This window comes from Hylaeus volcanicus, chromosome 7 (genome assembly GCF_026283585.1).
Source record: "Hylaeus volcanicus isolate JK05 chromosome 7, UHH_iyHylVolc1.0_haploid, whole genome shotgun sequence".
NCBI classification, from domain to species: Eukaryota; Metazoa; Arthropoda; class Insecta; order Hymenoptera; family Colletidae; genus Hylaeus; species Hylaeus volcanicus.
In genome coordinates, this window is record NC_071982.1 from 6001584 (window position 1) to 6016340 (window position 14757).

Below are 14757 nucleotides of genomic sequence, written 5' to 3' on the forward strand. Positions count from 1 at the left end.
CATATTGGATCCGCCATATTGAATTTTGAAATTCTGATATCAGATTCAAAGTTTGCATCAAAAATAAATCAGAAATACCAAGTTTCATGAACATCCGAAAATTGTTTCTAATTTTGGCCGCGATTTTAGCCATCTAAACCGTCGTAAAACGGCGAACCAATACGTCTGAGCTCTTTCGTTCAATTTTTTAGGAAACCTACTCAAAATATACAATCGTTTCTGCATGTACGTGGTCTAGAGAACACCAGAGAACCTATGTATGATAGTAATTGAACAATATTTAAATAGTATTTGTAACCAACATTTAACTATCTTCCCACGTCAACCAATTATCGAACGTCGACAGTCCAGCCTCCCATCCACCACCTAATCTGTCAGGAATTGTTTCGCGACAAGCTGAAAGCTTAATCGAAATACGTCGCAAAACGAATCCGAAGAAACAACTCCCAATCGGATTGGATTTCCGCGACCGTATTGAAATATCGTCGCGCATTGACAACCCGGAACGCACTTGACCAGCCTCTATCGATAAGTTAATCGAGGCGAACAAATATCGAGAAAGGCATGTAATGGTATTATCCGGGCAGCGCACGGTATTGAATGCGACGGCCACCCGAACGGGGAAAGGTCGATCTGTCTTCCAGCCCACCCGCCCGAACCCGGGGCATTCATATGCGATATTAGAAGCGGACCGGTCTGCTTTTATTACGTCCTCTCGCGCATCCAGTGTCGTAGAAAAATTTTCGCGGAATCCGGGGCCCGGCAGCGCCACGTCGAAAGGACGGTAAGAATTTGGAATTTTAAATTTTGCGCGAACGGGCACGGCCGGGGACATTCTTGAACGCTGTCCGCGGGGAATATTCCGTCGTGAGCTTTTCCGTCCGTTAGAATCTGGAGCCGTGCACGTGCTACGGATTCTGATGCGTGCTCGATGTCCACGAGCTTGTCCTACGAGCTGTCGCACGCTGCAAAGGTTATCATCCGGAGCGTTGCGATTCCTAGTCTCCATCTTATCGCGAGCTCTGGTTCTCGAGTCGCCGCACAGTTATCCCCGACTTAAAGGTACATGCGATAGCGTCGAGGCTAGATAAAAGAGCAAGCGCGAAGACCAAGGAGACCAAAAAAATCCCCAAGGGATGGAGAACGGCGTGGTTGAAGGAGTGAGAACAACCGGAACACAGGAAAGCTGGATATGAAAGGAGGCGAGTGCGATACAGAGGCTGAAAGACCTGGATACAGGCCGCCTATATAGAAGCCAGAGGAAAAAAGACTAAGTCCAGGGTAGGGGAGAGAGGGGAGGTGCAAAGGTGGAACACCGAGCGAAAAGAAACAAAAGTGAAACGCGGATTCTGCGAGAGAACAAGGTTACCCGTCGGTACAACGGGGTAAAGAAATCGAAAAATTAATGAAACTGGAGGAGAAAGCGGGGGTGGGGGGTGGGGGGGTCAGGACAGCGAGCCAGGGTAGCGGAAACGGAACAAAGAGGGTCGGGTCTACGCGGAGGTGGTCGTAGGTGAAACCTGAAGCAGATAAGAGAAAACAGAACACCAGGAGAATAGGAAGCCTGGAGAGAAATCTCGATAGCGAGAAAATGGAAAAGAAACCGCGAGGCGGACGGGAGAGAGCCAGCAGGAAGGTAGAATGTAAAAGAAAGGCATACGCGAGCGTCCGCATATATTCTAGGGGCGGATTCCCTTTATGGGGTACGGCTGCGTCCCGTGCATGGCGTCTCGACGGGGGGCACGACGTGCGGCATGACGTAGCCGGCATTATATGAATCCCTGAAATTATGGGAACCCACGTACGTACGCAATAAAGTTTCGTCGTCCTATGTGTACACGCCCTGAGATGTCCCCGTTCAATAGGACGGTCGGGTTGAAAATTATGGACGGCGCATGCCGCAAGGTTCGATGGAAAACCTCCCCCGGAGGCGATCAGGTGCGTCCGCTGGCTTCTGAGTGCTTTTGCCCTCGGCGTCCTTGCCGGGTAATTATGGCAAATTGAATTTGGCGGTTTTATCATGCAGCTCCGGGGACTTGCTAACTTCTCTATCGTTGAAAAATTGCGAGGAAAGAAGAATTTTTAGTTCGCGGGATTAGTTCGCTCCCTTGGTATTTCGTTGACACTGCCGCCATCTTAACGAACCACTGTCCATCCAATTGTAAGATCCGTTCACCGAAAAATCCACCATTTTCAAGCCACGGATCGTGTCCCACATTGACCCTCTTTCCTTGTCCCCAGAAGGTTACTTCTCGCACTGTTCCGGGCTTCCCCTATCATTTCCCCCTCACCTTTTCAGGCTGTGCGGTTCCAAGCCCGATTGCTAAAGTATTTACGATCGCGACGTGCCGCCACGGTGTCGATGATGGCTCTCGAGAGGAACGACGGACAATGCCAGCGAGACTAATATTCGACAGAGGCGGTAGGTGAAATTTAATCATCGACCGGAATGCCGGAGGCGGATTTGAATCTAGCTACAGTAGTAGATTGGCCGGAACGGTCGTCGTCGCCCGCCTCGCCGCTTTATTGCCTGCCGTTAATTTGCCAGCGTTGCGCGCCAGCCTCGATCCGGTTTCGATCCCATCCACGGAACCGCCGTTGTTAGCCGAACTTTCCCGGTTTCCTGAGTGTATTTCGAAAGCCCTAAATGCGCTACGTTTAATGCCGGTTTAAGGCGGACTACCTCCATCTCGCGATAACCCCATCTCTGCCGAGTATGGCGGCTCCAAGTTTTTGTTGAATTGCAGCTGCGGGAAAGATCGAATTTAGCTTTCGTTTTAAGGAAAGTTTCGCGGTGGCAATCTTCCCGGAGGGCAAGGAAGCTCGAAACGCTTCTTCCGGACCAACGAGAACCTCAGAAGCTTATACCATTAGCCATAGTACCGGCGCTAATCTAGCTACCTCGTGTCCACTGGTCATCATAAAATCCTTCAACTCTTGACCCCAATTAGAACCGGTCAAATTGATCCACCAGCCTGAATTTGTTAGTGTTGAACCAGCGAGTCTAGCGCAGTACATCCTATTCCCACCGTTACTCTCCAACCCTCGTTAACCATGCCTTCCCACGAACGAGTATCACCCCTTCCCAGCGCGGCAAATTGGCGAAAATTTACAGCACTCGCGGCGGTACGGACGGATTTATCCCCGCCGTCGATGCACGCCGAACCTGGGAATTCGTCCAAGCAGTTCTTATCTGGACACAGGACTTCATCGGATATGGGTCGTAGCGAGCACGAGGGTGTATCCTCCGTGGTGGATCGTCCCTTTATAAAGCCAAGTTGGAATAAGACTCCCAAGGGAGTTCCGGCTCGAGAAGGGGATGATGTACTCAGCTCGAAACTGCTGATAGTATCCTGGGAAAACCGGCCAAGTAGTCGTTCGAAAGCACCGTAACCTCGTGGGCTCCAAACGACTCCCGATACCTCAATGCGGCTCGCCAAGTTCCGCATGCTCATCCCTTATCGTTTTTCTTCTCCCCTGCGAATTTATTTGCAGGCTTTATCACCGTTCCGCTGTAGATTCCACTGCTGTTGCGGATGATCCTTCGCATTCTTCGATCCCGGGTCTGAGACTGAGTACCTAACTTAGACCTCGGGTGCATCGAACACCTGACAGACTCTGATTCTCAGACTCTGGCTCTGGAACTTTGACTTTGAGATTCTGACTTTGAGACTTTCAGACTCTGAGACTTCAACTCTAATTTCTCAGAGGTCTAATTGCAACATTCGAAACACTTATTCCTGGAATATTCCTCAATCCCATGATATTCAATTGTCCAGATCATACAGGGCATCCTATCCATCTTAGTTTGATCTGCCAAGTTTGGCTCCAACTCGTCCTTTGAACTTTCAGGTCCCTGGTATGCTGATCCAGGTGAGATGTAACGCACGCTCTCACGTCTCCTCGAGGAAGGAACTGACAAACAATCGACTCGGCGTGACAGAGCCAACCAGCTGCGCTCGGGGCGGCCGCCCCCAGACACCAGACTTCGTGTTCCGAAAACAAACGTCCAGGAGTGGCAGTCAAATACGAATTCCGTGGTAACCGTGGCGCGTACGTGTCCGGGTGGGGCGACACCGTGAATTTCAAAATCGCCAAGGTGCAGAGCGACTCGGTTAAAGGATACTCGTAGTTAGCTTCTAATGAGCGAACCAATCCCTTTACGTGACGCGCATTCGCGCGCTGGCTCGGAGGGCCTGTTTCGAGCAAAAAGTCGCGACAGACCCTGGCCTGCGCCGCCATGGATCTCCTCGTCGCTGCAATTACGCGTACTTTGTTTTCGAATACAATTTGTTGTCGTTCCACTCCGTTCGTTTGTTCGTTTTGGACCGGTGTTTGGCCAAGGTAGCCCCTCTCTTTTGTTTCCCCTTTCGCAGCGGCGATACATTCGTTCGTCCGCTCGTTGTCGCGCTTATCGATCCGGACACAGCACGCGACACCGAGCGCACGCGACGCATTTGTTAGACGCTGTTAGGGGAACGTAAGGAAATGAACAAATTGGAGTTTGTTGTTTCGCCGGAGAGGAATTCTTCGGGAGAGGTAACAGCGCGGTGAGTTGTTCCGCCTTGAAGGATGAACCTCTGTCGTCTAACCAGCGACTGTGACGGGATACGTCGTTCGTCATTCCTAAAACGTTGCGTGTTTCTTAAGTGCTCGACTCACGGGACATTTGTTCTGTGTTCTAGGTACTAGGCTTCGAGTAGTCATGGTTGAGCAAGTGATGCGTTATTCGTCCAAACACTTTGCGAAACGTTGACTATACTCAAACTCTAGAATAACACGAAATACGACAGTTTTCTCAGTGCCTAACGATTCTGATCGCTGCAACCGTTTGCAATCGGTGGCGGACGATCTTTACAACTGGACGTATTTCTTCGATTGAGAGGGCAGGATTCCTGGAATGGTACGTGCCAGAAATTTACCGCGACTGCAACTGGCTCATCGTTTAGAGTGAGGTTTCCGACTGTGTCACTCGGAAGCGGGGACTACTGCACCGTTAGTAGAGCACATTCGAGAAGTCTTATTTCGCAATTCCCGAGGAACGTTATTAATCGCTATACAGCCGGTTTCAAGTAAACTGCCAATCCGAGCCTCGACAGTTGATAGTGGCCAGCTACTGTACGGTTATTCCCCGCTGTCCTATGACTATACGACCCGCTGGAAAGTATTTTATACCACCACGCGTGCAATGACTCGCAGTCAACTATCCCCGAGGGTGCCTTCGGCTCCATCCTTCCGCTCGACCTACCGCAAACTCACGGATTGCCACATAACCTCGAAACGTATTGCTACGGCAGCGACCGTCTCATCCAGACCGTCTCGGTGCCGTGCCAGTACCCAAATGACCATTTCATCTCCGCTCCCCCGCCTCATTCGAGAACGAACGTCGCGGCGACTCGCAAGACTTCGCAGCGAACCCCACGGTTTCAGGCCAAGATGCGGGAATAATTAGAAATAATTGCGTCTCGAGGGTGAAGGGTGCCACCTTTCACGTGCAAGTGCGGCTCTTAACTGAAATAAATGTTCGTCGACGCCACGAGGGGCCGGTTGCAGCTCCGCTCGCTTTTTCCTTCGTCTCGTTTGCCCTTTCAACGGTAACTTTAATGCACTGCCGCGAATTACGTATTACACCCGGGACGGGTTAAACGCGGGAATTATGTGAAATATCCGCGGGATTCGTTACGAGCGCCGGCGTGTGGCGTGCAGCGAATTACTGGAAAATGGAAATCGAAGGTTCCAACCAGCGATTACCAATGTGGGCACCGGAATTGCCGTGTAGTTTCCATGAGACTGCGGTAGCACCTTGCATGATTCTTATAAGGTGACCTACGCGACTGGATCGCAGTTTAAATGCAGGGTCACTTCACTCTGAACAATTTTTGAATACGACTTCAATTTCACAGATAATCGAGTCGGTCACTTTATAAGAATCAACCCTGTGTATACGATTCTCCATCGAACTCTAAATGGATGGCGTCTTAGACAAAGGTCGGCTATCGCGGCATAATATTGCAGCTGAATCAGATATAGTAGATTCTCCGTAATTCGGCGAAACTTGGGACCAAAAACGAAGAAATACAGTAGATTCTTCGTAATTCGCTGAAACTCGGGACCGAATACGAAGAAATACAGTAGATTCGCCGTAATTCGCTGAAATTCGGGAATGAAAACGACGAATTACTGTAGATTCTTCGTAATTCGCTGAAACTCGGGATTCAAAACGACAAATTATCGTGTAGAAATACCGAATGTAAAATGACATCTAATTGTTAGATGTTGACGTTATTATCGTAAAGAAAAATTGTTTTTTTAACGAGCCATAGCACCTACAGCTTTTATATATCGCTCCTTGACACTCATAGGGGTATTCTGACAGTTCACTAGGAGACACCTTCTTACCATTTAGAAAATTGACGGACGTTTGCATTGCATTTGCATTCGCGGCAAAGTACGGCAGCACGCGACAGGTCCCCGAGATGGAGCAGCGCAAATTCACCCGGTGAATTGGCGGGGGAATTCCCAGTATCATCAACAGAAGGCTGAATTCCGCGGGAGCTACGTGAATGCAATTTGATTCATAAGTTGCGCTCGCAATGAAGTACTCTCACGAACCCCGGGGCTGCTGGGTGCTCTATTTACGCCCCCCCTCCCCTCCTGTACTTCCCTGGCTTTTAAACGAATTTCTCAGGACGACGTTACCGCCGACGTCTGGGACCTTATGCCGTACACGTCCTATAAACGGGAACTCGACTGGAGGACGCGGTCCGCCTCTTCCATAGGGTCGGAGACGTAGACGCGGAAGACATCGACGAGGAACAGAACAATTTCTCTGAGAACTCCCACCCCTCTGCTTTCCTGCACTTCCTCTGCGTTGCGTGCTCTGCGTCTTTTACACTTCTCTTCGCTTCCTTTATTCCTGGAGTGTCCTATACACTGCGTCTTCTGGTCTGCTTCTCCGTTGATTACTCTCACTAGGATGTCCCTTCTACCTGGTCCCTTGCCGAGTACTTCGGTACCGTTGGAGTACTTTTTCTTTGTCACTCGTAATGGACAGGGTCCCCTGCTAGCTGACCATCATCCTACGGCTATTGTTTTCTTGCACTCGTTCTCAGATCTCCCTTTTTTGCCTCTTCTAGGCTTACCTCATCGATCCCTTTGCTCCGCATCTATTGTCCTCTCTGTGTCAACTCGTCATCATCCACTGTCCTCTTATCGCGACGGTCTTCCTGGCACTATTCCACTCGAGCTTCTCGTCCCGCTCCCTTTCCTTCATACATCATCGACTCCCCACTCGTGGTCTTCTTTTCTCCATTCCCCTTTTCCTGATCTCCGTTTGTCTCGATGCCTCGTCCTCCGCCCACGCAAACCCTTACCCATGTTCCCCTTTTTCCTCCTTTCGTCTCTTCCTTCATCTATCACCGGTGCCAGGCTCCTCGCTCGTTCCCTTTCACCCACGCTTCCTCTCCGCGTGCACGCTCGACGGTAGACAGAGCCTGGTAACCACGTAGACCTGGTCCCCCGCTAATGTAATGTGATCACGTAGCTGGTAGGACCGTCTTCGACGGTTCGCGGCGTTACAAAGGAGAGGATTTCAATATCCTCGCGTCACCGTGCTCAATATTCCGCGGAACTCGTGCATGCGGGCGCGAACGGAGGGATGCGTTCGATTCCGGATGCAATGCAAAAACCCCCAAATGGACCCAGGGAGTCCGATCGTTATCTTTATAAAATTATAGGTAGTCTGGTCTGTGCTTTTTGGAAGGGATAATGACAGATAGATCTGGGTTAGGTATTTTCTTCATGCTTTTGCATGACTTGGGGAGGTCTGGTATAGGTTAAGTTGTATTTGGGGCCCTCGAGTGACCGGGTGTTGAATGCAAGAGTTCAATTTTGAAGCATTCAGTCCTTTGACGTCCTCTTTGATCTAGTTTGCGGAGAATTTAGTTAGCCTGCACTCGCAATCGAAGAGCTAATTCAGACCTAACTCAGGGACCTAATCCCTGCAGTCACGAGTCCTCCAGAATTAACCCGATTGTGTCCCAAAGACTGAACACTTCCTAATCCAACTTTGACGCGATATTCTTCACAACTTTTACACCCAGTATCTTTAGACGCTCCCTCGTGCCTCGCCATATCCAGTTTCACTTTTTTAGAAAAGTGCAACGCGCGAAAATTGCGAAAGCGCCAGAGGCTATCGCCTCCACAGGCTCGAGGATCATATTTATTTCTCTGCCGGTCGTTTCGTCGGATCTCCCTGATGCTATTCATGAGAAATTGATCCTTCGTTCAGGACAGACGGAGATTAAAGCGCAGGGAGCATAAAGGAGGGGGCGAGAGCTAATAAACTTTCCACAGTATTAGCGGGCGATGGCGATTCTCTCGATATTACGTTTCATTGCGAACTGCCGGCCGCCCACGAAATCTTCCCGATCCGCATTATCATCGAAGGGAATTACATTGCCGCGGGTGAAGTGTCGGGGATCCAAGAATATATATATGTATATATATATATTCCGCAGCGTGGAATTATATTCTGATTAACGGTATTATTCTTCAGGCAGAGCGGAATCGGCGATCAAACACGGGATTGTTGGGCAAGGAACTGGTTCGAGCGAAGGGAGATGACGCCTTATTGGGAGACGAGTGTGTTTCTGGATCCCGCCATGATGAAAATATCGTTGGCAGGCGTCGGTCGGTTCTCCTTGCACGGTGCAATTCTTCTCTTTTATTTAGCAGCGACTCTGTCTGTCTGGTCTTCTCGCAAAGGAAACATTTACCACGAGGAGCAACTCCTGATGGGATACTAGCTTCACAGTTCAAAGCGTCGCAAGTTTGCAGGAAAGTTCGAGGACGTCCACTTACAATGCGCAAACTTCGTCAAACCCCCTCGACATCAAAGCCTCTCACAGGAATTTTTCTCCGCGAAGTATCGATACCTAATTGAATTTTCAGAAGCTCCTACGACCCCGAATCGAAGCAAACAATCGTATACCTCTATCGAATCTCTGTGTAAAATATTCTGAACAAACTCTGTTCAAACTCTGGTACCTAGGTTTCGTTAGTAGCGAGAGGGGGCGAGATTATATAAACTACCCTTTGATTTCGTAAGATGAGGACGGAGGACGCCTAATTCAATTAGCAACAGCCAATACAAATTCATACCGGCCCCGGAGTAAACAGTCAATTCCATTAAATTTCTCCATAAATTAGGCTAAACGCGGCCGGCGCCGGTAGGCTAATTAAAACAAGAATCAATATTGCCCCATCGACGGTTCAGACGATATTCCAAGCGCAGAGATGCGCCGGTATCAAATGGAACAATTCGCGTGGCAGCGCCGGTTCTCGGCGGGTCGCGGTTTCGCCATAGCGCAGATGATATCTGTGGGACCGAATGCACGTGGTAATGGATTCCCGGAAGGGTTGAAATTAATTATAGAACGCCGTAGCTATTAGGAAGGAAGCGCGGTCTGCGCCAACGCGAGAACAACGACGGAAACTTCGCCGTTTCGACATTGAACCAACGAGTTCGGCTGTTTACACGATCGCTCCAGAATCCATTAGCTCGTTTCATCGCGTTCCCTACGTCAGCTGATCGTGAAAGGGGTTTTGGGGACAACAGCTGACTTTGAGAAGTTTTGGGACCGGCCTGATCATTGCTTTTAGATATCGGGTGACTTCGAGAGGATTGGAGTATCAGCTTAGGGCTGTTATTTTGAGAACGGTAGTTGGGTCACTCTTGGTCACCCTATGGTCAGCATTGTTCTAGGATAGGAGTTTAAAAGACGCTTAGGATAGTTGCGAAACGAATGATCGGAGACACTAACTGACGAGAGAGGAAGTAATGTCTCATTTGTTTTGTTCGTTTTTATTTCAAGATGAATGGGAACTGCAGAAAGTTCTAAGCATACTATGACTGCCCCAGAATGCATCAGCTTGTTCGATCGCGTCAATTTCTTCTTTCTGTGATCGATGGTGATTTCCTCATCGCCTCTGGAAGGCAGAGGTTTGATCGATTCAGCGGCGAATCGCGATCGCAACTTTCGCGACTAATGATTGACGGAGGAAACATTGAAATCCACTCGGTCTTCTTCCGCGATGGAATCGAATAAGAGAGCAAGTTGGGGATGAAAGAATCCCTAGTTCGTTCTTTCCTGATAATTCGATCTAGCCTGATCCATCACTTGTTCCATCCATCACATTTACTATGAGTACTCTGCCCCCGCCTTCGGTTCACCGAAGACACCAACGATTACTCTTTCACACCCTCGATATACTTCTATTGTTCTCGACGTTTCCGTCCCTGTTCCTTTTCATCACAGTGTTCTGAATACCCGTCCTATCCTTGCTGTTCCTATGCTCGTGTTTCAACGATTCCCTTCTGCATTCACCTTCCAGCATCTTCCAACACGCTCCAACTCGATTCGCCGTCCGCATTCCTCTAGCTATCGTTCCGACGACGTCGAAACACGCATACTCTGTAAGACGGTCGCGTGCAAGTGTCCTTAATCAGCGCTCGCAACCCGACAAAGGCCAGGAACCGAATTTTCGACGGATACCCCACGACCTGGTGGCAGAGATCAACAGACAAATTTCAATGCCGGCGTTACTCGGCTCTCCGGGTGTTACTGGATAGAAGGGATAATCTTTCCTGCTGGTGCACCATTATCCCGAGCTAAATTGGTATCCATTGTTTGTTGATGGGCCTGCTAATTACCTGGCGCCGCGCACTGACGTCCTAAAGGGTTCGGGGATTAAGTAGATCGGCGGGTATTAGTCTGCGGTTCCCTCTAAATGCGCGCTGTCTGCTGCAGGCAGCTCCTTGCAATAAGTTTCCTTAATGCCCGCGCCACCGCTGTATCGAAACGCCGCGGACTAATGAGTCCTCTGCCCCCGTGAACCCTGAACGATTTGAATCCCGAGACCGGTTCGCGTTTAACGCGTGATCTGATTCAATACGGCGGGAGAGGGTTCGGGAGCTGAGGAGACTGAGGTTTGGATGTGATGAGACATGTTGTGGGGGAATTGAAGCACAAGACACCCTTACAAAGAGATTTTACTTTGATGACGGTTGTTTGAAGTGGATATAGCATAGTTTAAGGGCTGGCCCGTCGAGTGACTCGGTTAGGTCTGAATTAGGATGCCTGGGAAAAATAAAGTGGCAAGTTTCCAGTATGACAAAGAATCCAAGATGCGAACAATATCGAGACTGAGCATGGAGAACGTGTCGGAAACGTCAGGTACATGGAATATATCAAGAAGAAGATCAGGAGTCAAAAAATGATAACATCAATCGAATCAACAGGAACACCGAGTGTGACAAGAGCCACAAGAACAACCAAAATATCGATAATACTGGGAATTTGATCAATTTCTTTCGCAAAGAAGCCACGAGAATGAAGCAGATACTCGAGTTCTACATCCAGGATTTTGGGTGCACTTTAACGAAGGAAACTAACGACGTTGTAGTTAACAAGCATCCTCCATTGTCTCTAATTAGCCAAATAGCACTGAGGGACGTTGTTCCAAGGACGAAATAGATCGCCTCAGGGACCAAAGACGCGACAAGAAATCGAGACATCATCAATTGGTTCTAGGAGCTCCATTACTGTTTGTTTCAATTGCCAGTAAAAGGCGATTAATTCTGTGGAGCCGAGTCGGAGAGATTACGAGTATAATTAAACGCACTTGCCCCGGGAACAAAATGGCGTGATTTAAAGGACTTTTAAGACCCCGTTATTAGCGCCGCTAGCGAGGGGAATTATTTGACAGAATTTTCATAATTTTCGGGCAAGGAATTTCCACCGCTTTCTGCGGCGGAAGAGCGGAGGAAATGTGTGGTCTCTTTGGTTGTGGGAATGCGTGGCGTAAAAACAAGGGTTGCAATTAAAATGCTCAGTAACGTTCAATTAGTGAACTTGGCTTGGCATCAAATATTCAAGGAATTCAGTTTAGACATTCATGGGAATTCTATCCAGAACGTCTTTCGTATTTTTGAGAATTCTACCGAAAAGGGTGCAAGCTAGCCGAAATACATCAGATTCGGGACCGAAATCAACGATATACAGTAGATTCTCCGTAATTCGCTGAAACTCGGAACCGAAAACGACGAATTACGGTTCAGCGAATTACCGAGAATCTACTGTAGAATACCAAGAGTCTGTCGGGTGACAAAGTGATCTCGAATGAGTTTCAGGATTCCAGCTGACTGCATCCTCGCGTCAGAACTCTCCAGCTGCTCGACAAACCTAAAAAATTTCATCGAAAGCGTCCTCGAACACCCACGCGGGTGTTTCCCGCAAAAAGGCGAGGGACACTTCGAAGCGGAAAGCTTTTCCCATAAAGAATCCGGTCCGGGATCGGTTTCACGAAGCAGAGGATGCAACCTATGTACCAATTGCATCTGGCTGCGACAGTCGCAGGTCTCGGGGTCGAGCACATACGAGCAGAAGGGGCGGATGATTTCTGCGTTGCCATATTAAATTTCATTTGGGTATCCAGTTTCGCGCGCGGATGACATTCTTTGTCTTCTCTGCCCGGCAGAATATTGCATTCTTCCGGAAAGCTTTCCTTCCTTTCCGTGCGCTTGAGGGGGTCGGCCTCTCATCCGGTGAAATGAAATTCCACGTCCAATTTGCCATCGAGCGCACGGGCTGCGGACGGTCCTGATAGAAAAAAAAAGAAGGAAAAAAAGGAGAAAGAACCGACTGGGAGTTGTGGAATCGCCTTTCGTCCTCCTGAGCGGGACTGCAGTCGTGAAATTCGATATATAGGGCCGCAGTAAAATCGAAAAACCGGCATCGGTGTCGTTTCGACGGCTTCCCAGGTCGCGTGGGTGGGAATGAACAATGCTGGCTTCCATTCGAAACGATTCGACCCGATTTACGTCGTTTGTTTCGCCCGCGGAACGAGGATCCTTGGTATTGGACGGTGTTCGCGATTTTTTCCAGAAATAACTACTCGACCAATCGATCCGAAATTTTGCACACACCTCTGCGCGTGTATTAAGAGAGCCCGAGAATTTTCTCGAATGCGGATCATCGAATTTATCGAAGCTACGAATTACTACACCACCCTACGTTATATTATGCCTTGCAATCGCTTTGACGAGACTTTAAAATCGAAGAGAATGCAAGAAACAAAAGTCGACTAGCGTTTTACTCCCAAAGCAGGCGCCCTAAGTAGGGGTTCCATCATCCTTCTCGCGAAGGACTCGTGGGCGATGGTAGGTGATCGTATTTCGCGATTGGAGATTGAGATTTGTAGATATTCGAGGGGATCCTGCGATTCCGATCTAAAAATATATCGTCAAGACGTGTGTGCACTCCGTGACACCAAATTACCCATACTAGTGAATCTCTTACACGAGGAGCCATAGGTCACATCTCCACGCCACTGATAACAATTTTTATTACGTACCCTTGTAAACACGCACTTCCCAGGGGTTCAACCCTTTCATGCCTGGCGTCCACAATTAAGGACACAAAATTTAAATATTTCTTTAATTTGCTTATATATTCTTTCACAGTTATATTTTTATTCCACGTTTTCCAAACCTCAAAAATTAACTTTATAATTAACCCTAAAAAGTAAAGTAACTCTGATTGCGTCTAGGAATAAATGCAAAATCAAAGACGGTATTCGCAGCCCAACGTGGGTAGGTGCACGGGAATGGGAGCCATCCGAGGGATTGCACGGTATCGGAAAACTGCCCTGCGATATTCCAGTCACCTCGAGCTGATTCTTGCCATTTGCTCTTACGACCCGGCCTCCGTCCCCCTTTTTTCCGAGTCCCAGGCTTCCTCCAAGTCGCATCGGTAAGCTTACTGCCGCGGCTGGAGGAAAATAATGCAAGAGTCGGGATTTCTCCAACCGTGGCGCGCCAAACCACCCCCTCGGAGACATTGACCGGAGTCATTTGCGCGGTGGTGGCTTTTTTGAATTTTTATTGCAGCCTTGAATGTATTTGAGCTCGTTAGACGGTGGGTATACAAGGAACGGGGAAATGCATGCGACGCGTTAAAATTACGAAGATACCTTGCCAAATAGCTTCTGGCTACTGGAACGTGCAAACACGTAAGACTGAAAAAGAGTCCAATCGTCATCCGAGGTTCAGGGAGGAATGTTAAAGAACTTCTGACTTTCGCTAGTAAACCTGAATTCGAGAGTCTAAGGCTTCATCTGCCGCTCTGGGGAACAACGTATTACTCGATCCTCCCTGATCGATAAATCAGGCGATCTATCTTCATTCAATTGCGGGCAGAGTCCATTCATTCCTAGCGTTCTAGAACACGGAGACTGATCCAATTATATATTCAGGAAGCGTGAATTCGAAAGACGCGCGCCGGCTTAAATGTCAGGGCACGGCTGAAACCCAGTGCATGCGCAACGTTCGATCGAGGTCAGAGTATGCGTCTTTCCGTGTCATTGTCTGCGGAGTCATTGTTGCGCGTGCTGGACAGCTATTACGCGTATCCTTCCGTTGATTGGCACGACGCGCGGTGCGTGCTAACGCGCAACGTGCTACGCCTGACAAACGTCGCTTGTGTCAGTCTGCAACCCCCCGACGTCACGACTTCCGTCGTTCACAGAGATCAAATTCTCGGGTCATTCATCGACTGCTAACGTCAAAACATCTCTTGGGTTTCAAGGTGTTAGATGTCTGGTTGTACGTAGGACAGCCTGGAGGAGTAGTGGTTCACAGTAGTAGTAATGTGAACTAGTGGCGCCGCAAGTGGGACCCAACGTGTACTAGTGGCG